We start from the raw sequence: 25,202 nt of genomic DNA, 5'->3' as shown, positions 1-25,202 counted from the left end.
ACTATTCCAATGGGTCTAATTAAAATTAAGGAGAAAATAGTGACACAGTCATAATACTTCAACCAGGGTATAAGAAACATAAATGAGAGTTTGACAGATATAAGTGTACGCTGTCCACCCACACTGATGGGCTGTTGTTCATGAAAAAAATAATACCACATTTTATTGACAGGCCAAGCTAGCATTGTCAACCAAGTCATCCATGCATAATTCCTCATCTGTATAATAGCCTTAATCTAAGTAGTATACACTGTATAAATCACCCCCTACATAGTGTTACATTTGCTAATGGAAAGACTGATATATCTAAGACTCTTCATATGAAGCCGAAATTTTCCACTGAAGCAGACTAGGTGTCTCCTGCATTTTTAACCAAATAAAAAAGCTGAAAATGCAATTTTTTTTGCATAAAAATATTTGCAAAGTAGGACATAAATAGTGAAATAAGGCTTAAAAAACTACCTGAAGTAAATGCATACTATCAGTTAGCTTCCAGTAATCAGCTCCTTTTATATCATACCTACATGTTGGTCTTCTGCATGGTGAACTGATATGAATGTCATTTCATAATATGTAGTTTCATTTTTTAAAGCCCTTGTGCACTTTACATTGACTTTTTGCCTGTTTTATTTAGTTTTGTTACAACCAAATTAGTGATTATGTACTTAGCATCAAGCTTTTGAGCTCACTGTGAACTTAAAATTTAGTCCATACCCAAATCTTTGCCATTTTTTCACAGACAGGCTTGACATCTGAGGAATTTAACCAGAGTTGTTCACAACAGACAGACATAAGAAATTTACTAACGAGAGGGGGCCATTTGACCCATCAAGCATACAGACAGGCAGGTACTGTAGGCAGTCAGAGACAGAGAGAGAGACAGGCAGACAGACAGACAAACAGACAGGCAGGGAAGTACACACACACACACTTTATTGTTTATTGACCCCCAAAAGGAGTAGTACAAAGAGAGGGAAAGTCAACTGATCAAAAAGTACAATATGCAAAAACAGGATGGGCAAACAATGGATATGTTATATAGTATTTGGTCTGGTAAATGCGGTCAGGAGAGAAACTCATGGTAGAGTCTGATGACAACTGGCAGGGAAGATCTCAGGTAAGGCTCCTTAGACACAGCCGAATGTTATTGAGTGTGCTCTTTGGTGTGGTTTGGTCAGGGAATTATGCACCATGTGTGTCCATGATGCTTGGCAGTCTGATAATTGTCTTTCCTTGTATGACTACTTTCATGGGCTACAAGTCAATTCCCAGTACAGAAGCAGCCTTTCTAATAATAAAATGATCATGTTTTGCTTAGAGGTTTCTTCACTCGTATTATTGAAAGAACATACTAAACTGTGACTCATCTGAGTCTGTGAACATGTGTTCCATCATCCCCTGGAGTCGCTGTCACTTTTTCCTCATCACAGATGTCCCATGACAGATGCCACCTATGGTTGTTTACACAGCACCTTTAGTTTGACGAAAGGTGGCCGGTATCCCCCTTTTAATCAGTCACAAAGCCATATTTAACATATTGTGGTTCTGACCTATTCAATTACTGGCCTGACATTTGAAAATATCAAAGGGAGGTTAAAAAAAAACCATCAAAGAGAACTGGGTAGTGCTTTGCTGAGGATCTGTGTAATATTTATACCGGATACGTGTCATCAGACTGTCATTGCCAATATAAAATCTCGCCTAATCATCAGAGTCAGCTGGGATGTTAAAATGAGAACCTTACATTGAAGTCACCTTGTGTGACAAGCTATCACAGAAACTTTAGACCTTATGATGTGTTATTCTAATAGTCAGGACTCGAGCATCCCTGGTCTTGTAAGTAAGAACATAAGAACTATACAAACAAGAGGAGGCCATTCGGCCCATCGAGCTCGCTTGGGGAAAACTTAACTAATAGCTCAGAGTTGTTAAAATCTTATCTAGCTCTGATTTAAAGGAACCCAAGGATTCAGCTTGCACTACGTTATCAGGAAGACTATTCCATACTCTGACTACACGCTGTGTAAAGAAGTGCTTCCTTAAATCCAGTTTGAAATGTTCTCCCGCTAATTTCCACCTATGGCCACGAGTTCTTGTATTTGAACTAATGCTGAAGTAACTATTCGGTTGAATAATAGCTCATACACATACATTAGCAATTACTGTGAGATTACCCCAAAACCTTGAAAGGAGATCTAATGGAGCTATGGGCTTGTGAGATCCATTGTGACCTTTACCTTCAGAGGACAGGATGAAAAATATGCTTGAGGATTTTATTTTTGGAGAGAGCAATGCATTGTCATGTCAACCTTCATAAAGTTAATGAGCAAATAACAATTGGATAAAAGATTGCATTTGAAATTATTTACCATATTCACATGAAATATGTGAAACAATATAATACACATGAGCAAAGAAAGGCAAGTAACAGGCTAGAATAGTGTCATGTTTGTTTTAAAAATCAAATGAAGGTGTGCTTATTGTGTGTTGCATTGTATAACATATCTTCATGTGTACTAATTTCAATAAGCAAAATGTAAAACATGCACATTTGCTTGTATATGAGAGTGATGCAACGACCGCCCAGGAACCCATCAGGCACAAACAACAACCACTCAGCACCATGCAGGCAGACAGTAACCGTGGTTTCCTCACGGTCGGCGCTGGAGGGTGCTAAGAGCTGCTAACAGGATGCAGCTGTGAGGCGCTGATTGCTCCAAACAGGGGGTGGGATTGTCTTCCCCAGCTGAGGAGAAAGAAAAAGGTAGCTGAATTTATGCTTTTGCTGCCTTCCTTGACAGATAGCCTAGAGGCCTAGAGGATGAAGGACCCACTCCCTCCCAACTGACCCAAATATTGTCAGAAACCCATTCCTGCCTATTTTGGGGGAAGAGGTGCTCCCCCCCTGAATTGGTGACCACAATTGCTTTGTGTATTTCCTCACATTACCTAAACAAATCCCCCAGGCGTATTTATTTGTTTCTCTCTGTTTCTTGTGTCAGATGCAGTCAGTGGCTCAGAGCCAGAAATCAGTGGATTTAGGATGGAGAAGCAAAAGTGCAAGGGCAAGGGGGGTGCGGAGAAGTTGCGGGCCAAAAAAATTAAAAATCTAGAGGTTGATGCCTCAACATGTGCAAAAATAACCGACATGTTTAGTGCTGTAGCTTCAGTTTCCAAGCCAACAGTACCTGACGACACTTTGCAAAGACAGGTGAACATAGCACATGGAGGAGAGGTGACTAGCCATGGCGGCACCCAGGCAGAGGAGCAGGTGTCGGACAGTGAAGTCAAGGAGGGACAGAGTGAGCAGGAGAGCTTTGTAGGGGTTTTTGGAAATGGAACAGTAGATATGCATATCTACAGGGACCGCAAGGATGGTATACTTGTTGGTTGTGTCCGACCGATTGTGGTGGGCCGGTCTGAGCAAAAATGCCAGGGCCCTTTTTTTGTCCCAGTCCAGCCCTGCTGTAAGAGACTGTATAGAGTAAACATGTACAGGCAGAATGATCATCTATAAACTGAAAAAATATTTAACTAGCAATAAATTTATAATAAATCATTGTAATTTATTCATGAGGTAATTTGAGACTCGTACTTTTTTATACCAGGGAATGTTTCTTTATTTTATTCAGAGATGTTCCAAAATACTTTTCAATGCCTTTAAAAAGATAAACATTGATGAAAATTTACTATTCAATGTATATTAACCTATGCATTTATATTGGAATCAGAAATTAAATGTGTCAGAGTCCAGCATGAAAGTTATTTCTGGTTATACAATGATTTCTTTTCGCTTGTTCATATGACACTCAACATGACAATTATTTGATGCCTGTTACTGTCTTTTAAAAAGTATGACCCTGACACATTGCTAAAAATGTAAATATGGTTAAAATGGATTTTCAAGTACTGCAGAGTTCATTCCTGATAATTAAACTAAACTGTCAAGTAGCATACAGTATAATGTTTCTGCTAAATTTTAATTGCTTAACTGACACTTTAATCAAGAGAGCCTTATAGTTCTAATCCATTTTTACTGGAAGTTAAGTATCTTTCCGAAGGGTACAACAGCAGAGCCCGCTGTGGGATTCAAAGCAGGACTTCAAACATACACACACACTTTAATTTGTCATCATCTGCGTGTATGAAGAAGCTTCACTAGTAGCACTGTTGCCTCACACCTGCAGTGCTGGAGGTTTCAATCCTGTTCGCACTCCGTCTTTGTAGGGTTTCTAGATGTTGTCCTTCATTCCGTCCAGAGACATGCAGTTAGAATAATCGGCATCGCCAAATTGCCCATAATATGTGATGATGTTTGTTTATGTGCCCTGTGATGGACTGGCATCCCATCCAGGGTCATTCCCCTGATTTGTGCCATGTGCTGGGATAGACTCCAGGCTTCCCGTAACCAGGCTCAAGATAAGCACTTGGAAGATGGACGGACATGCAGGTGTCTATGACCAGCTTGAGAGGAGGAATTAGGTGACTAACATTGCATATTGATCAGTTCCTCCCGTCCACTACATTCCATTCCCAAATAGAGGTACCAATTGGTGAATTCTGCATTATTTCTTGTACCTAGGACTGAAGTCATTCTATAGAGCCCAAAGAGAATGATCCTTTCCTAAATTCACATATTTCGTCTACTTTCTTTTCATGTCAGGATCACAGTTTTCTTTTCATGTGTTTGCTGTGGGCATTGGATCCTTACACCTATGGAATCCCTAATGCCCCTGGAAAGGACCCTTATTGTCATAATAAACACCCAGCTCTCAATGCCCAGACCTGTCTATTCACCAACCCAAGAAAGGGGAGAGTTGTTTTTTTTCCCTTTACTCCCTTGAACTGCAACAGAATGTATATAATCAGTGCTGGTAGTTGTCTCTCTCTTTGAAAGACTAAACTGCTTAATCTGCTTCATTTTGTGACCATCCAAAAAATAAACCAATCAGCTTTCTGACAAAAAAACTAACTTAATGGGTCAAGTAAAACCAGAATGTTGCACATTGATATTTCTTTGGGAAATTATTAATAGCTCTTTGGGGAAGCCACTGATGATGAAAAACGTTTACAGATTTACTTTTTAAACATTTTCTGTTACAAGACAAACAGTTCATAATAAAAGTGTAAGCAATAAGGGGAACAATATTATTTGCCAACTAAAGGAGAGCGGGGTGTTGGGGGTGCAATAAAAGCTGAACCACCATCACACAGATCACTGATTCTGCACATTTGGCTTGGATGCTGACTATTAACAGAGAGCCATTTGGTTGGTTTCAGAACTGCTGCATTCATTTAACCTAAAGTGCAACTTGGCACAGATGCCTCTTTCGTCAAGTGTTTGTTCATTTTAATTGTCACTGAATATCCAATTCTCAAAACAGCCTTGGCTAGACACATGGTTTATCAGAAAACACTCACAGGTTCCTTTGGCCTGACAGGTCATTCTGTCTGTTTGTGTATTTTAATAGACACTGCAGTAGTGCTCTGTATCCTGAAATACCCTTATTTAAATGACACTGGATGATAAGACTCAGCTGGACTCAGGATTTTCAGTTTGCTACCCTTCCATTTCCATTAATCAATACAGGGTTGCAGTGCGCAGCACCTCCCCGGGAAACACAAAGCACAAGGAAAAGATCTCTACGGACAGGATGCTAGTCCATGGCAGGGAATTGCACATGCATGAACCACTGGCAAATTTTTGTACTGTGAGAAGAAACCAAAGTATCAAGAGTCAACCCACACAGACACATTTACACGTAGAGCTGGAGGTGGGAAACTAACATATACACTTGATAATTAAATTCAAATTTTAATGTACTGATAATTCTTACATATTTGTATGTTCCAGGGATTTACAAGTAGGGGTTCAACTGGTGAAACATATTAGCAATAGCTGAGTCTGTCTGTCGAAGATGAATATAAAGAACAAGGATCAAGAAAATGAAAAAAAGAAACACTAAATGATAAGAAAAGTTTACGAGAAAAAAAAGTGGGGGGAAAAAACAGGATACAACAGCGAATCCTGTATCAGTGAGGGCTGTGATGGGAGTCTATTGGGATTCAGGCATTAGGATTCTGTGAATGACTGCTTTATATTTCAAAGACGTTATTACACTGCAATATTAGCATTCAGGTGCCTTTCAAAAAGAAAGTGCAACACCTGCATCAGTAACAGGACAGAATTTTAAATGAGGAGCATGAAAATCTAACTACAGCCCTGGGAGCTACTTGGGAGATTCTAGCCTCTCCTTCAGAGACATTATGAATCTAATCAAGAGCTGGGAAAATTAGAAACTTACTAAGCCGTCAGACGTGTGTTGTGGGTTGGTAACGTAATGTAGTATACAAGGCATTAGCAGCACTAATGAATTATTTTTATTGCACATTTGTAGTGCATAACACAAATGGAATACAAGTGCATAGTGCTTAAACAGATTCCTCACAGGGTTATTTTAATTTTAATATGGATTATAAAATTTAGGGTGAGACAATTCTGGTTTTTATCTATTGTACAGCATGTTGAAATTCTAAAAGATAGCCAGAAGATTTTTATAATGAGAAATCTGTTACTAAATAAGTGTGGAAACATAATACCAAACTAACTAAACTGCAGATAAAATCTCAACATTGCTAGAAATATATAAAACTAACCTTGCTACCAAACCCTATACCACTTTACCATTAGCATACGTCTTTTAAGAATTCCCTTAACTGGGTCCACCTGAGTGTGGTTGCCTTAATGAGCTCACGCCTAACGCACGTAATTTAGAAATATAAAATGTATTTAAATGGAAAATTATGTAAAATGCATATTTTTCAGTCTTTGAAACTGGTCACAAGCATATTTTCTGTTGATCTCTGTTCTAATAAGAAATTATGGCTGTTTTGTTTTATGCCAAACATACTATCTCCTTCAGCAATGTGTGCACCACACACATAAAAGCTCAAAATATTTTTTCCTTTGCTGATTTGTCTGATTGAATCTCAAGACATGACACAGTAACAGATTTTGTTGTATATAGATTAATAAAAAGCTTTCATCATAGGGAAATCCATTGTGATGTTGCTGTTTTTGTGTTTTTTTTTTATGTGAACTGTTGTAGCAAGTGCTCGTTTATGCCACGTTTTTGGTACCTTCCCTTTACATGTGTTGTTAGTGGTGAAGAAAGCACTACAGTCTGTGCTACCTTGAGAAGACAGTTTGTGTACTTAGATTTGCAGTTTTGCCTGTCAGAACACTTTGAAGTAACAGCATTTCCTCATACACCTCACAGGATGCTCATGGTCCTTCATTAGCTTCCAAATGCATGCTGTCAAGTTTACAGTTAATCTTTTTAAAGAGGGTACATCTGCCCTGTCTTGGTTTGTTGCAGATATCTAGCCACATACAAAGGAAAATAGCACAGACAGACCACTTAATGTTGTATGATTTTCAATGTTCATCCATCTGTGGGAAACGCTGAATTTGTTGCATGTCCGGTACAAAGTCATGGTGAGCCAGGACCCAATCCAAGGAAGTGCAAGACGTGAGGACTTTGAGGAGAAACCAAAGGAAGCCTACATGAACACTGGGGTGGCATTTACACACAAAGCAGCATTCAAGTTCTCAGCTCTTGACTTGTAAGGCCCAATGAGGCACCGTACCTGTATGTTTTCTAATTTTTGTAAATTGAACACTATTGCACATGTACACATTGTATGCATGTATAATAAATATTCATTACGAATGTTCTATATAAATATAGCTATGTAGTTTGTTGATTTACTGGTTTGTGATTTAGGATTCAGTGCAAATCAGATGTCATGCCTACCTTGCATGGTGATTCTAATAAGCTGATGGATTAGTGGATAAAAAAGTGACACATGTTTTATAACCCTATACAAGCCCGGGTATAATTGTTTTGTGGGTCTATTCCTCATTTCTAGATGCGTGTGTCCATGGATGTGCCCTTATATTCTAGACATGATATTACATTGTAGGATCACACATGCACATATCACAGGGCCTAAATTCCAGGTGGCCTGAGACAAGGCCGAGCCTGGTACGAGAGGCACCAAAGGGGGGTTACACACACAAACACACACACACAGATAACCAGGGAGGCTAGCACTCCAACTTTTATTGCCCAAAGATTTAGGGACCTACAGACAAGCAGAGTGGACTTCACGGACAGGGGTCCCTCGACTTGGCACACAACCCCCTCCACATACACTCTGCCTTACATCTCACTCACCCAACAGACGAACACCCTAAAGGAAATTTCATTTTAGTTTGGCTTTTGTATACCCTGTATATTGATTTACTCATGACTACTAGTCTCAATATACAGATAGGTTATGTTTGTATGTGTCCTTAGACAATCTCAGTGTTTTGTGTGCCACCCTTATAACCATGTTCACGGAGTATCACCTATTTAACCCCTTTGCACTTGAACACATATAAATTTAAATAAATAGATTGGTATAGCTACCATTGTATATATGTTCTCATGGTATACCAGAAGAATCTGGAAAGTGAATGTAACCAATGTGTCCTAACTAGAGTCTTCTTTGTTAAAACCCCCCCTTCGCTTCCAACATTCCTTTGTGGTCCTTATCTGATCTTGGTGGACGGTTACCAAGTTTCTTTGTTTCTACCATGCTATGTTAAAAGAACTGAATTAAGGTGTATTTTATCCATTCTGGAGAAGATGAATTGGCATAAGCCACACCAAACAAAATATGTTGTTTCCAGATGTGCAACTTATATTGTTATTACCACAAACTAACGGCCACGCCTATCTATGGATAAGATGTGCTGTTTGTAATATGAATATTTGATGTAATATCTGCACAAAGTGTAACATCTGTTGAGGTGCAACCCAAAACACCTGTATCCCATACTGATGTGAATGAGTCACATAGATAAAATAATTAATTGTTTAATCAATTAATGCAGATGGTATGAGGTATGTACCTGTGAAGCTGGTATGGCATATTTGGTGTCAAACTGATGGAAAATCACTCCTGATTCTAAATCTGGTCAGTGATTACCATAAAAGTGGATGTATCAAAAGTTATAACAGCTTAATGAAAATCATCAGTAAAGGGGGAATCAGTCGGGCCATAAATCCCAAAAGGACTGATACAGACCCCCTTCTGAAAGCCCGCCAAATGGATGGCCAGCAATTGGGCCAGGATTCGAATTCCTGGTCATCCCTATTCATGAACCTTAGACCATAAAAACCTGGACCTCAGAACAAAGCAGCATAGAGAACACCCAGCAGCCGTACAGAAAAGACCATCATCCCGGGAGACGAGAAGCCCACCAGAAACCCTCCGGTGAAGGCCCAGCTGAACAGAGAACAGCACCCAATACAAAGCTTCACCAGGAGAGAGAATCCAAAGGGGCTCCACTCCACTGCTTCAAACGCCGCGCCTTCCTGAGTGCCATCGGCTCAGCAGCTCTGCCATCAACTGCCAAGACCCCCCCCCCCCCCCAAAGGGGCTCCACTCCACTGCTTCAAACGCCGCGCCTTCCTGAGTGCCATCGGCTCAGCAGCTCTGCCATCAACTGCCAAGACCCCCCCCCCCACTCTTCAACCAAGTAAACCAACTTCCTTTCATTCTAACAACTTAAGCTGTTCTGTTAACCTGCTATAAGACTTTAGGGTCGTGTTTCCACAAACTGTGCTTGCTTTGCAGAACAGTATTTCCCATTTAAGGTTACTCATTTAAATCCGGTCATTGCATTTTCATAATTACATTGTTTGTTTTATTCCGTTATTTCGTGTTTGTTGTTGTGTTAGGTGTAATGTCTGTCTTATGTTAGTTGTAGTGTTAGCTAGGAATAAATGCATGTCTTTTACACAACTTTAGCCTCCGTCATTGAGTGTCTCATAATAAGTTCCTGCCTTTGTGCGATCTTGCTACACGCTCTGAACCTCAAACTCGCCTGAAACATCGCGAGACTCTCTCTCATCGGCCGTGAGGGGGGCTTCGCTACCCATTGTTTACATTACCTGGTGACGCAGCTCGGTGGACGAGCCTTCTAACCCAGGTTACTAAGTGATACTGGTAATTAGTGAATCCCATTTAAGTCTCACATTAACAGACTCACGGGGATACCGCAATCGAGTTTGGAGGAGCCGACCATTCGGCATAACAATTGATTAATAATCAGCATTAAATAATAATTAATTAAACTTTAATTAATTCAAACATATTGGTGGAGAATATAAAAATTTATTTGAGCTATTAATTCCTACAACATCAACATATCTACCATTACCCATGTTGGCCAATTTCTAGCATACAGTTTCCTTTAAAAGTCTTGTCACACACTGAAGCAAAATATCCTTATTTTGAATTTGTTGAACATTCTTTGGCAACCCTACCAGGGGAGATACAATTCTTGATCTTGTTTTGTCTAATAACCAGGACAGGATTGGTAAATTAGATGTTTTAGAACCACTTGACAGTAGCGATCATAACATGGTTAAATTTGAGGTTAAGTTTACTGCCCGAAGAGCAAAGTCCAAATCAAAAATATATAATGTTAGGAAGGCTAACTTCAATTGTATGAGATTAAAACTAGAAACTGTGAACTGGATGGAGTTAATTAACAAAACTGTTGAAGAGGCATGGGGATTTTTTAAAAGCACATTATTGCAAGTACAAGAGGACTTCATACCTGTTTCTAGCAAGAATAAATCAAGGAAATTGCAACCTAGGTGGTTTAATAGGGACATAAAGTATAAAGTAAGGAGGAAAAGGGCTTTGTTCCAGAGATGGAAAATAACTGATGATGACATAATAAAGCAAGAGTATCTAAATCTACAGGCTGAATTAAAAAATGACATTAGACGAGCTAAAAGGAATGTCGAAAGGAAGATCGCATTGGAGGCTAAGGATGACGTTAAAAGTTTCTTCCAGTATTTTAACTCTAAAAGAGCTCTAAAAGCTGAAATCACTAATCTGCAGGATAGTAAGGGTCTTATAATTGAAAACGACATTGACATAGTAAATGAGTTCAATGATAGTTTTGCACGGGTATTCACTGTTGAGGACACTAGTAACTTACCAGTTCTTATTACTAATCCAACATCGTCTATAACTAATATATATATAACTGAAGCTGATGTTTTGCAAAGCCTAGCTAAGCTCAAAATAAATAAATCACAGGGCCCTGATGGCATCTTACCTATAGTGTTAAAAGAGATGAGGGATATTATTTGCCAACCCTTAACATTACTGTTTCAAAAATCCTTATCTGAAGGTGTGGTACCTTCTGATTGGAAGCATGCCAACATAACGCCCATTTTCAAAAAAGGGGATAGAAGTAATTTGTCAAACTATAGGCCAATCAGTCTAACTTGTATAACTGGTAAAGTTATGGAGGCTATAATCAAAGAGAAAATGGTAGATTACCTGGACTCAAATAACATTTTGAGGGATAGCCAGCATGGATTTAGGAGAGGTAGATCCTGTTTAACAAATCTGTTGGAGTTTTTTGAGGAAGCTACTCAGGAAGTTGATGATAAGAAGGCCTATGATGTCATCTATTTAGATTTCCAAAAGGCTTTTGATGTTGTTCCCCACAAGAGGCTCTCACTTAAACTCAAAGCGACAGGTATTTTAGGAACTGAAGCGACTTGGATTGATAACTGGTTAACGGATAGGAAGCAGCGAGTAGTTATAAGAGGCTCGATGTCACAGTGGGCCTGCGTTCATAGTGGGGTACCGCAGGGTTCAATTTTATGACCACTTTTGTTCCTTATTTACATAAATGATATAGACACCAATATATAGAGTAAACTGGTGAAATTTGCAGATGACACCAAGGTGGGTGGTGTAGCAGATACTGAACTAGCGGCTCAGCAGCTACAGCGGGATCTTAATTTAATTAGTGACTGGGCTGACACCTGGCAGATGAAATTTAACATAGACAAATGTAAGGTACTCCATGTAGGGAGCAGAAATATAAAGTACAGGTATTTTATGGGACCTACTGAAATAAAGGTAGCTGATTATGAGAAAGACCTTGGTGTGTATGTTGATGCTTCCATGTCTCATTCTCGCCAGTGCGGGGAAGCAATAAAAAAGGCCAATAGGATGTTGGGGTATATCTCCAGGTGTGTGGAGTTTAAGTCAAGGGAGGTAATGCTAAGATTATACAATTCCTTGGTGAGACCTCACCTAGAATATTGTGTACAGGTTTGGTCACCATATCTTAAAAAGGACATAGCGGCCTTAGAAAAGGTGCAGCGTAGGGCCACAAGAATGATTCCTGGTCTTAGAGGAATGTCATACGAGGAAAGGTTATTTGAGCTAAATCTGTTCAGCCTCAAGCAAAGGAGACTGAGGGGGGACATGATCCAGGTCTATAAGATTCTAACAGGTTTGGATGCTGTTCAACCGAATAGTTACTTCAGCATTAGTTCAAATACAAGAACTCGTGGCCATAGGTGGAAATTAGCGGGAGAACATTTCAAACTGGATTTAAGGAAGCACTTCTTTACACAGCGTGTAGTCAGAGTATGGAATAGTCTTCCTGATAACGTAGTGCAAGCTGAATCCTTGGGTTCCTTTAAATCAGAGCTAGATAAGATTTTAACAACTCTGAGCTATTAGTTAAGTTCTCCCCAAGCGAGCTCGATGGGCCGAATGGCCTCCTCTCGTTTGTATATTTCTTATGTTTTTATGTTCTTATGTTCTAACCGAAAATTCTGTTTTGTAAATTTGACTGTTAGGTTCCCAGCTAAGCCTCATTATGATTAGTTAGAATTTTGTGTTTTTATTTCAGTTTTTGTTCAGGAGAAAACAGACACCCCATAAGTTTTGTTTTTTTCCCAAACAGTAAACTAATTGTAACACTTTTCATTATAAATTCAGCACAATGCAAACATTTTGCTCCCATACACTACAGGGCACATCGTAGTAGGAATATACGAGCATGCAGAAGCGAATACGACATAAAAATCTGTGGGTAGAATACAGTACAAATATGCAGAACAGTAATAAACTATGACATATCTTTACTAATTGCATGGATATGTTGTTGCTTCTTAGATTTTACCGTCATCAGTGTCAATGTAAATATATCACCACTGGTATTACCAACACCGGGTACTCTTACCAACAATAAGGGAAATAAAGAATACTAGCCACACTAGAAACAGTTAGTTTAGTAGTTAGTAATCATGTTCTAAAGCATCTGTAGAATCACAAAACTTTCATATTACCCTTGAGATTTGATTGGCATACATTTGACTTTCTCAAAACTTTTCTAGCCCAGCAGGGAAAACTGAAATAGCATACTCACACCCATCACAAATGTCCTTAGCATTGGACCAAACCTGGAAGTGCTCCCAGTTTATGAGGGAGTTTATAACCAAGCAAGCAAAGATGTAGTGGAAAACCTCTAATAATAATGACCAGAAGTAAAAAGAGAAAAAAACACAACTACTGCAGTGGACCTTTCTACCGATCACGTATATGCGTAAAGAGTGCAGAAGCAGCAGAGAAACAGAAAAAACCCTTTTTAATGGGTTGCTTCCTGCATCAAAATAAAGGCATTTTCTGTCAATACTGTAAGCAATGTATCTTTATCTCTTTATAAAACAAATCATATTGTTTGATTAAACTATTCAGAACAAAAGACTCACTTGTATTTTATGTTAATGTAGATGGTTGAAATTAGTAAACGGTAAAAACAGGCCAATAATTTCATGGTGTGTAAAAAAAATACATTTCATAGAAATAATTGTTTTTTGGTTAAAAATTAAAAAAAGTTAAGAAAGTTTTTTTTGGTTAAAAATTTAGTTTTATTTGGTTATTTAAGTTTTATTTGATTATTTATTTGGTTTAAAATTATTTGCAAATTTGTTAAAAAGGGAAACCACATGTTAATATGTTTAAAGGGGGAAAACAGACACCCCATAAGTTTTGCTTTTCCCAAATAGTAAACTAATTGTAACACTTTTCATTATAAATTCTGCACAATGTAAACTGTTTGCTCCCATACACTACAGGGCACATCGTAGGGGGAATATACGAGCATGCAGAAGCGAATACTACAATCTGTGGCTAATCTGAACACATGGCAACACTTTCTGATTGTTCTTTTTCCAAAAATAGGTTCATAAATATCCCCCTGGACCAATGTCTTGTACTGAATTAAGTCCATAATATTTCTGATGTGTAAAGGTTCTGGACGTAGCAGAGAGTCATCTAGTACCGTAGCTTGTGACTGATGGACATGATTGTTTAAATGGGTGAAATCCCCAAAGGTTTTGTAACAAAGTGCCTTAGTTATGCATAAAGTTTTGTTAATAAATTATAGTAACTTGATGCGAGGGAAATGTGTAAGACCTTGTTTTGTATGCAGGATTAAATCACTAAGATGGCGGATTCCATGCCTTCATAGTAAATGTCTCACAAAACTGTCTAGACACATGCTAGAGTTAATCGAGTGTAATGCTGCCAATGTAAGTTTAGTGTTTTGCTATATTTTGGTTTGCAACAGTGTTGTTCTAGTTTATTTCACATTGTGTAAAACTATTTTGTTATACTGGCAAGTAAATACAAAACTCACTTTTTATTAGATAAAGCTTAACAGAAAAAAAATGAACACGTGTAAACATTAAGGGCACTTTTTTTTTTTTTTTATATTCCCTCCTCCACCCCCCCTCTGCGGAGGACTACTTTATCTGTATCTATTTATGAATTTATTTTATTATTATTATTATTTTTTTTATTATTATTATTTATTTATTTATTTTATTTATTTATTTTATTTTTTTATTTACTTCCTCAAAAGAAGGAGAGGGAGGGGGCGGACAAAGGAGAAGGAGGGAAGAGAGAGAGAGGGAGAGAGAGGAATGGAAAGAAAACAGAAAAAAAACAAAGAAAAAAAAAAACAGATAATCTGCTTCCATGTCTGTTGAAAAGAGAAAGACAACATACGACATCTGTACTAATCACAACGACCATCAAACGTTAAATGTTGTTGAACAGCACACACAACCAGCCTTACAACCCATGCCCAGAAACAACAGCCGATCAAGACAGTGTGTGTCCGTGAGCATGTGTCCGTGAGCACCTGTGTGTACACCTGTGTGTGTCAGCGCGCTGGTGTTCCTAAGGTTTCTCCATGTAATTGTCTAGTAGTGTGTGTGGGGAGCCACAGCCCTGCCCACCCAGGACATGAAGTCAACACGGAGGAGACCTGGGCCCCAGATATCCAGAGGCCCCCCAGGGCACGGGAACCCCAGGAGGACCACCGCAGGGACAATTGCAGCCCCCACCGAGAAAAGGGCAGAGGAGCACTCCGGAGGGGGGCCATCCGGCAGCCACATCACAGGAGCCCCAGGGGGCCGTGGTGACGAGCACGCAGGCCCCGCCGGCGGCCAGCCACACCAGGGCAGACCGGACCCCGGGCCCAGAGATCCAAGGGCCCCCCCACCCCCCAGCCAGGGCCCCGACAGAGCTGGAAGGGCCAGGCCCCGGCAGGCAACCGTCGAGAGTGAGCCAGCACACACCAGAGCATCCAGCCCCGGACATCGAGAACCACCAACGCATCGGCAGCCGGGGGCCTCATCCACCAGCAGGGAGTGTGGCAGGGGGGAATAGAGCCTGAGATGTTATTTCAGGTGGAGTCTAAGACCCAACCTGACATATACGTATAGACAAACAGGTGTACACATACACAAGCATACGTTCCCACCCTCATGCACACATAAACAAATATTCACCCATTCGCCCAACATGAAGACACAGAAATGAACGCCGTACGCACATTCACACTCCCCATATATACTCTATACTCCGAGATCTAGGCACCACCGCCCCCAGAGGGGCAATCCGCCACCAGACCTCGGAGATGGATCCCTTTTTTCCTCTGGCATGGGGACAAGAAGACAGAGATGTTCACAAGTCATTTTTTCCAAATCCAAGTCAAGTCTCAAGTCTTTGTGCTCGAGTCCAAGTCAAGTCTCAAGTCTTTGAGTGGCAATGTCAAGTCAAGTCTCAAGTCTTTAGTCCCAAGTCCAAGTCAAGTCTCAAGTCTCAAATGACTGAAATGAACGTTCTCTCATCAGATGCTATCTAAGATAATACTGCATTGCTGTATGTTTTAGATTAAAAGCATGTACTGTACTACATCATCTATTATTATACACTAGTATAATAATACTACACAGTATCAAAATTGATCAGAACATGCACTTCAGAGGGCTATTTCAATGTGCAGTGTGAAGAAACATCATGAAAGCTTTGAGCTTGATAAATGTATTTTGAAATCACATGAAAAGACAGGATACATTAACAAACTTATTTAACAGCCTTTCCATTCTTAAGGTCTAAAATCCGTTCTGATAATATTCTACCACCAATCATAGTGCCAAAGGCACTAAACTGGCAATTTCCTTGTCTTTTAACAACTGCAAATAATGAGGAAAATAACAAAATAAAGCAATTACAAAGTCTGCCAAAAGGTGACCAATACATATACGCCAAAACACCTGTGGGAACAAACCTTTAAACATTATCCTGGGAAAGGGTTTAGACAACAGAATAGTTGCATTTCAAAAACATTAACTCTGACAGTGTCTTTGCACTTAGTCTGGCTCTGTGAGGGCGCATGATGATCCCACCGTGGCTGAACACCCTCTCCACAGGTGCACTGGTGGCAGGCACAGCCAGGACCCTCATAGCCACAAGATAAGCCTTCTGATGCCTTTGCCAAAAGTCCAGACATCCTTCGTCCTCTCCACTAGCTGACAACTGAATATAGCGGATCAGCTCTGCCTTCACAGATGAGCCATGGTCAATGGTTTTCTTGCTTTTTTTGTATCCAGAGAAGAGATGTGGAATTTTTGGTGGTGATGGCTCTTGGTCATCATCACCACTACTGCTGCTGTCTGGTACAGTGACTTTGCGTGCCTCAGCCAAGACAAGTTCTTAAAAAGTTCAATAAATCCACACTTAGTTATATTATAATGACAATAATACAGAGTAACACAGAGTTGAGGGTAAAGTTATTGTTTTGTGTTTGTGTTGGCTTTTAGCAAGGCTGTGTATACCTACCTATAATCATCTCCTTCACCTCACTCTTAACTTCGTCTGGCCCTTGGACATCTTGCTCTAGCCAAAAGAAGCAAAATGATGGGTCTAGCAATGCAGACATCATGTAGACAGTATCTCCAAATGGAAGATCCACTGCCAGGTCACTGGAGTAATCCATTCTGACATTCACAAACATCCCCTCAAACCGGATCTGGAGGAACTTCTGTAGTGCTTTTACTAAACCCACCAGGTGGCGCGTCGTGCTCAGCATCCTGATGAGGTGACTGTTCAGTGAGAGTACACAAGGGAGCGCTGCACTAAGGGTCACCACTTTCTCCCCTTGAGTAAGGTCTGTGGCTTGATGAAATGGGGTCAAAACTTCCACAAGCTCTTTCAGCTGACCCCATTCTCTGGCTGACAGGCACAGGCTTTTATGACCTTGGGCTTCCAGGAGTGCATTTAGACTTTGGAGGTCCAAGTTAGTACTGTTCCATCGTGTTGATACCGCTGAGGGGATGCTGCGGTTGGCTCCATACTCTGTCTCAAATGCTTCTTTTAGCATTTGAAGTGGAATGTAGTAAACTGCAGAATTTGGTCACCTTTGCCATGGCACTGCTCAGAACTTTTGTCTCTTTCAGTCCGTCTCGCACAACAAGCTGAAGTGAATGAGCAAAGCACTGCAGTCGTTGTTGTCGGCAACTGCTCCGGATGGTTTCCATGTCATCCTGGTACTCTTCACTTACTGTAGGTCTTCCCAGAGGTCACCGTTTTCCAGGCCTTCATCATCATCTTCATTACTTGTACCAGAGGGAAAACAAACTGTGAAGGCTTTCTTCATGTTGGATGCGTTGTCACAGATAATGTAATCTATTTTGTGCTTGATGTAAAAGTAGTCACATATTTCTTCAAACGCATCACTAATTCTTTGACCAGTGTGTGACCCTGTGAATCTCTCACAACTTAATAGAACTGTTTGGAGTCTTGGGTTACTTCTGTCGATCTCCATGAAGTGGGCTGTTACCCCTAAAAAGCCACGCATGTTCCTGTCTGTCCAAATGTCCACAGTCACACATAGAGTGTCTGTCTTTTCTAGTTTTGATTTGATAGAGGTCTGTTTCTCTAATGCTAGGTCACTCACACGTCTTGTAATCGTATATCGACTCACTGGATTATATCTCTCCTCTGTCACTGATAAAAATTTCCTGAAGTTGGGGTGCTCAATTAAAGACAGGGGCAAATTGCATCCAATGACGAGGTCATTGACTATTGACTCAGTGATGATCCTCTGTCTAGGATGCCCCTGGTGGTATACTTGCACACCTCTTGTCTGAACCAAGAAAAACTCAATGCAGCTCTGTCCCTCCTCACTGGTCCCTTTCTTTGCTTTGCTGAATTCTGCATACCTGTAGATGAAGATGTAAATTAATTTACTTGCTTACTATCTAAAATATGGATGATAAAGCTAATAATATTGTTGATTATATAAAATTACTACATGTGGAAGTACCTTTACAAAAAAAGCTGCTGTTATTTTATGTTAACTGCATTGCTGCAATATTTTTTAGACCATATTGCATTTTTGCAGTAGACTATGCTAGTTTGTACGGAGCCCGGGAGGGGTCATGTTAGTAAATATTTTTATTGCGTTCCCTCGCAATACCTTTTTGTGTTCCTTTTTGTGTACCTTTTTTTGTTTTTTTAATCTTTCTTTAACCATTATTATTATTATTATTATTATTGTTATTATTATTATTATTATATTTGACTATATCTATCAGGATACACTATAAAGTTTTATAGAAAGTTATAAAATCCACAAATCAGCAGCGGCTGAATCCTAAATGGATCGGATACAGAGTGCACTGAGAATGCTGAAGAAGCGCATTACCTCTCACTCAAACTAGTGACCCTATATAGGCAGCATATAGCATAGTGCGATTTGACATCTATTCGCTAATAGAATCGGCTAGCGAAATAATAGTTTTAGAAAGACAATACAAAAATACCATTCGACTATCTATCCACCATATGTTTTCTTTGTTTGTTTAAATAACAAGTAACAAAACAATAACAAGTGATGTTCTAAGCATAAAGCTTAGATGTATCATAATGTGTACGTCTCCATAGGCTGGAAATATGGAGCCCTGGGAGGAGGGGAACGCTATATACATTCGGTTTGTAACTGTCCTAGGCAAAATATAATACAGCTGAACGGAGTTTTAGGCTACCAGGTGCACTGATTAATCCTATGCATTAAGTAAGGGATAATGAATGGAACGCCGGGTACTTACTGGTAAAATAAGAAATATTATTCAAATAAAATGGTAACGTCGGGAGGGGAAAAATAAAGCTCTAATCTACATGTAGCCTACAACTGTGGTCAACTGTGGCTCGATTAGTTTGCTAGCGGTAAGTTTACCTTCCCATACATGCTAAGTTTCCCTTTTTCACCTGACCCACTAACCTATCCTTGTGCGTTTTGAGGTGCCTGATGAAGTTGGACGTAGTTGAGCCGGCATCATTTATCCTGTCGCCACACTCTTTGCAAGTGGCTGTTCGCTTGTTAGCTGTCTGTGCGAAGGCTTTGTAACCAAATGAGATAACAAATGGCACAGATGAACTTGCCGTCGCCATCACTGTTGATTTGAAATCTGTGGCTGCACGCATGCGTGATGTTGCGCGTATTATCAGGGACGGAAAATCAGTCTGCCTGTGGGTTTTTAAATAAAGCTGGGCAACACGTTGGAAAACTGAAATGAATGAAATAATGAAATAAATAATTCCATGAAATGAACATTGTTTACGAGTTATGACTCACGAGTCACAACACCCAAGTCCGAGTCAAGTCTCAAGTCATTGAGGGCAAGTCTAAAGTCAAGTCACAAGTCTTTGTTTGTGTGACTTAAGTGTGACTCGAGTCCGAGTCTCAGACTCGAGTCCCCATCTCTGCAAGAAGACCACCCCGGACCCCGCAGCAGCCGAGAAGCCCACCAGCCCAGACCCCGACCGGACGGCCAGCTCCTCCCAGCCCCCGGCCCCAGATGGTGAACAGAGAACGGGGGTGTGAAAAGACCCCATGCTTCCCTCCGCCCGCTCATATGTGGTGTTGGTGCGTGTTGTTCTAAAGTGCTTTAAAACAGGGGAAGGGCATGGTGCTAACCACCCTCTGCCAATCAGCAGCTGGTGTCAGCTCGGCCCCTCCCCAGAACCCTCAATGTCTATGTGCAACTTAAAATTGAGAAGTGGGCACTGGCACCAGAGGTAAGGCTGAATGAACAGACCGCCCTCTGGACGCCATTCCTTGTGCCCACCCCCCTGGCCCTAAATGTATGTGTCATGAGAGAGTAAGTAATGAGAGTGTCTAAGTTGTGATGTGTGATTGAGACACAGGTGGTCACGGGGGGACAGAGGGGGAATACCTCCCCTGCATCCCAGCGACGCACCTGTACCTCAAAATCCTATATGTGTGTTGGGGTGATGGAGCGGGAGGAGGGAAGGGCACATTTTAAGAGCTGGATACATGAGGCTTGCACCTTGATATGGTCGTGTGTTTAATGGATTTTCATTTTGAATTCTGATCCTGAAGATATTGATCCCATCCACAACTATATACACTCACCTAAAGGATTATTAGGAACACCATACTAATATGGTGTTTGACCCCCTTTCGCCTTCAGAACTGCCTTAATTCTACGTGGCATTGATTCAACAAGTTGCTGAAAGCATTCTTTAGAAATGTTGGCCCATATTGATAGGATAGCATCTTGCAGTTGATGGAGATTTGTGGGATGCACATCCAGGGCACGAAGCTCCCGTTCCACCACATCCCAAAGATGCTCTATTGGGTTGAGATCTGGTGACTGTGGGGGCCATTTTAGTACAGTGAACTCATTGTCATGTTCAAGAAACCAATTTGAAATGATTCAAGCTTTGTGACATGGTGCATTATCCTGCTGGAAGTAGCCATCAGAGGATGGGTACATGGTGGTCATAAAGGGATGGACATGGTCAGAAACAATGCTCAGGTAGGCTGTGGCATTTAAACGATGCCCAATTGGCACTAAGGGGCCTAAAGTGTGCCAAGAAAACATCCCCCACACCATTACACCACCACCACCAGCCTGCACAGTGGTAACAAGGCATGAAGGATCCATGTTCTCATTCTGTTTACGCCAAATTCTGACTGTACCATTTGAATGTCTCAACAGAAATCGAGACTCATCAGACCAGGCAACATTTTTCCAGTCTTCAACTGTCCAATTTTGGTGAGCTTGTGCAAATTGTAGCCTCTTTTTCCTATTTGTAGTGGAGATGAGTGGTACCCTGTGGGGTCTTCTGCTGTTGTAGCCCATCCGCCTCAAGGTTGTGCGTGTTGTGGCTTCACAAATGCTTTGCTGCATACCTCGGTTGTAACGAGTGGTTATTTCAGTCAAAGTTGCTCTTCTATCAGCTTGAATCACTCGGCCCATTCTCCTCTGACCTCTAGCATCAACAAGGCATTTTCACCCACAGGACTGCCGCATACTGGATGTTTTTCCCTTTGCACACCATTCTTTGTAAACCCTAGAAATGCTTGTGCGTGAAAAATCCCAGTAACTGAGCAGATGGTGAAATACTCAGACCAGCCCGTCTGGCACCAACAACCATGCCACGCTCAAAATTGCTTAAATCACCTTTCTTTCCCATTCTGACATTCAGTTTGGAGTTCAGGAGATTGTCTTGACCAGGACCACACCCCTAAATGCATTGAAGCAACTGCCATGTGATTGGTTGATTAGATAATTGCATTAATGAGAAATTGAACAGGTGTTCCTAATAATCCTTTAGGTGAGTGTAGTTCAAGATAATAAACACATCTAAGCACCTGCTAGGTTTGTCCTCGTCTATAATTGAGCTGACTGACACCCTGGGGCAGCCCCTGGTTGATCTCCTGCTGTGTGTGGGGGGGCACTGGCATTGAGAATCAGGTTACTGAAGAAGTATTGGCTATCCATGTCCCTTTGTCTTTAGAAAGCACTGGGCTCCAAATGTACCTCCACACCTATGCTACACATATGTGTTATTGGGATGGATCTATTCTCATTGGGTTCTCATTCTCATTCCAAAGACACGAGTCATGGACCACTGTATTGCCAAGGCCCAACCTACAGGATTTATAGAGCCCTCCATTTCATCAGCCTGAGCAGACTTATTCTTCATGGAGAAGAAGGATGAATCTTGTGGCCTTGTGTTGATTAGTGTGGCCTCAATGTCATTTTTACTTCTACCCTTATCCTCTTATTTTGGCTACTATTGAGCAGTATATATCAAGCTTGACCTCCATAATGTCAACAATCTAATCTGTATACAGGAAGTGAATAAAAGGAAGACTTCCACAAAGTCATAGGGTACTATGAGTAGCTGTTTATGCCTTATAGGCTGGGAAGTGCTTCTGCAATGTTCCTGGTCCTCATTAATGATGATTGTAGAGGGGCTGCATCAGTTTGCTATTGTCTGTCTAGTTTATATGCTTAAACATTCTTCAGATGAAGAAACTGATGTTCAACATGCGTGACAGGTTCTGTAATTCCTACTCAAGAATGAATTGTTGTGAAAGGGCAGTAGTGGAGGTTCCATGTAATGACAGTCTTATCCTTTGGACACACTCCATCCCATTCAGCCATTACAGAATGGCCACAACATGCTGTGATAAGGAGCAATAGCGATTTCTGGAGTAGTTTTATTTGCAGTTTAGGCACTGTGGCTATCCTGTCCATTAGTCATCTTCAAGGTTCCCCATGTCATCTTGTCTGGTTTCAGCAATCTCAGGATGCATTTGACACGCTGAAGGAAAAATTCACTTCACGGACGATAAGTTTTTCTGTAATGCAATTACACATGAACAAACAAATTAAACTGTCAGAAGCTTATTGGTGTTACTTCCTGTAAATGTAAATGAATGTTGATATCACTTTCCTCTTTGAAATGAGATTCATGGTGTACAGTATGAGCTGGCCCAGCAGGTTTGAGGAATGAGGCCCAGAGAGGCAGGATACACATTTGCATAAGACAGTAATTACTTTACTGCATGCAAAGAATTCAGGAACCATTTTGCTAGCTTTTCCTACAGTTTAAGGTTTTATTTAGTCTCAGTTAATTTTACTTCATATAGAGTGTTCTATGGAGAGAAAAACTAATTCTTTTGGCTTTTTTTAGGCCTTTTGGAAGGTAATTCAGTTCTGCAAAAGCAGTTCAAACAAAAAGGACAAAAAAGAGTTGGTTTTATCTTCAGTTTAATGGACATACTATCTACCAATCATGTAATTGAAACAATTTTAATAATGCTCTACAATTTACTTAATGGCTAAAATTGTTCAGTAAAATTGCCAAAAGTGTTTATTAATATCAGTGCAGTCTTTCACCAATGTCATAGACTGATAATATAAGAAAGCCAACCAGCACACACAGTATTGAGGCAATTAGTGTGTAAGTGTCAGAGACCCACACAATATGATGAAGCAATCTTTAAATAACCTTCTCAGATAGATAGATAGATTGATTATATGGACAAAAGTATTGGGACACACCTCTCAATCACTGAATTCAAGTGATCCATTCGGACCCATTGCTACAGGTGTATAAAATCAAGCACCCAGCTGTGCAGTCAGGTTTACAAACATTTGTAAAAGAATGGGTCATTCCGAAGACCTCAGTGAATTCAAGTGTGGTACTATCATAGGATGCTGAATTTTCAATAAGTCAGTTTGTGAAATTTCCTGCTAGATATTCCATGGTCAACTGTAAGTGGCACTATTGCAAACTGGAAGTGTTTAGGAACAACAGAAACTTAGTCACAAACTAGCAGACCATGTAAAGTAACAGAGCAGGGAGTCCAAGTGCTGAGGCTCATAGTACGTAAAAGTATGTAAAAGTCACCAACGTTCTGTCTAATCAATAACTGCAGTTTCAGACTTCCTCTGGCATTAGCCCTAACACAAAAAATGTGTGCTAGGAGCTTCATGGAATGGGCTTCCATGGCCAAGAAGCTGCAAGCAAAGCTTCACATCACCAAGTGCAATGCCAAGCATCAGATGGAGTGGTGTAAAGCACACCACCATAGGACTCTGGAGCAGTGGAAACGTATTCTGTGAGGCAGTCTGATGGATGAGTCTGGGGTGGTGGATACCAGGAGAAAGTTATCTGCCTGAGGGATAATGGTATTTGCAAAAGGTACATAAAGACATGGTTGGGTGAGTTTGGTGTGGAAGAACTTGACTGGCCCACACAGAGCCCTGACCTCAACCGCTGCAAACACTTTTGGAATGAATTAGAACAGAGATTGAGAGCCAGGCCTTCAAATCCAATATCAGTGCCTAAATTTCACAAATGCTCTTCTGGATGAATGGGGAAAAATTCCAACAGATACTCTTGTGGAAAGCCTTCCCAGAAAAGTGGCAGCTGTTATGGCTGCAAAGGGGGGGGGGGGGGGGGCAACACCATATTGATGCCTATGGATTTATAATAAGATGTCATAAAAGTTCCAGTAGGTGTAATGGCTAGGTGTCCCAATACTTTTGTCAGTATAGTGTAGATAGGAAGTCAGAGATTTATAATGCAAATGATCATCCTCTGAATGCATTTTGAAATGATTTTATAATAAGGAGATGACACTGTTGCATAAACAGACAGTGGATAACACGACAGAGTAATTTGGAAAGAAATGACAAAGTAGGCACAGTCAAGATCTCATCACTCCATCCTCAAAGGTTCCCTGATTCACTCAAATAAATCACTCCTTATTATTGCTATACTGATACAAGATGTGCGGTAGTGTTTCATAGCTCTTGCAAAATTCAGACACAATATAAAAATAATGTTTAAGAAGTCATATTGTGTAATCATTTGTAAATTACTTCAATTGGCCCTATTTCAGCAATGGCATGAAAGTATGAAATGTCAGGCTTGACCCCAGCTACTGGAGGACCAGAGAGCCCACAGTTAAAAGAATCTTCTAAGTAAGTGTGTCTAATGAAACATGAATCCTTAATGTAGAACTTATGCCCAATCAGTGTTAGTCCTCTGGAGTATGTCTCTCGCCTCTTCTAACAGTCTGATGCCCCTTCAGTTACTTTGCTCATATTCATAATTAGAAGCTTTTAAGTTCAAATCTT

At 40.5% G+C, this 25,202-nt stretch overlaps 1 pseudogene; it reads right to left on the bottom strand.

The window, feature by feature from the left end:
• Positions 1-17,614, bottom strand: part of LOC140578280 (uncharacterized) — a 29,700-nt pseudogene extending 12,086 nt beyond the window's left edge.
• Positions 17,615-25,202: the final 7,588 nt, after the last annotated feature.

The sequence above is a fragment of the Paramormyrops kingsleyae genome, chromosome 13 (genome assembly GCF_048594095.1).
Source record: "Paramormyrops kingsleyae isolate MSU_618 chromosome 13, PKINGS_0.4, whole genome shotgun sequence".
NCBI classification, from domain to species: Eukaryota; Metazoa; Chordata; class Actinopteri; order Osteoglossiformes; family Mormyridae; genus Paramormyrops; species Paramormyrops kingsleyae.
Note: the sequence above shows the minus strand (reverse complement) of the source record. Positions and strands in the feature narration are given on the sequence as shown.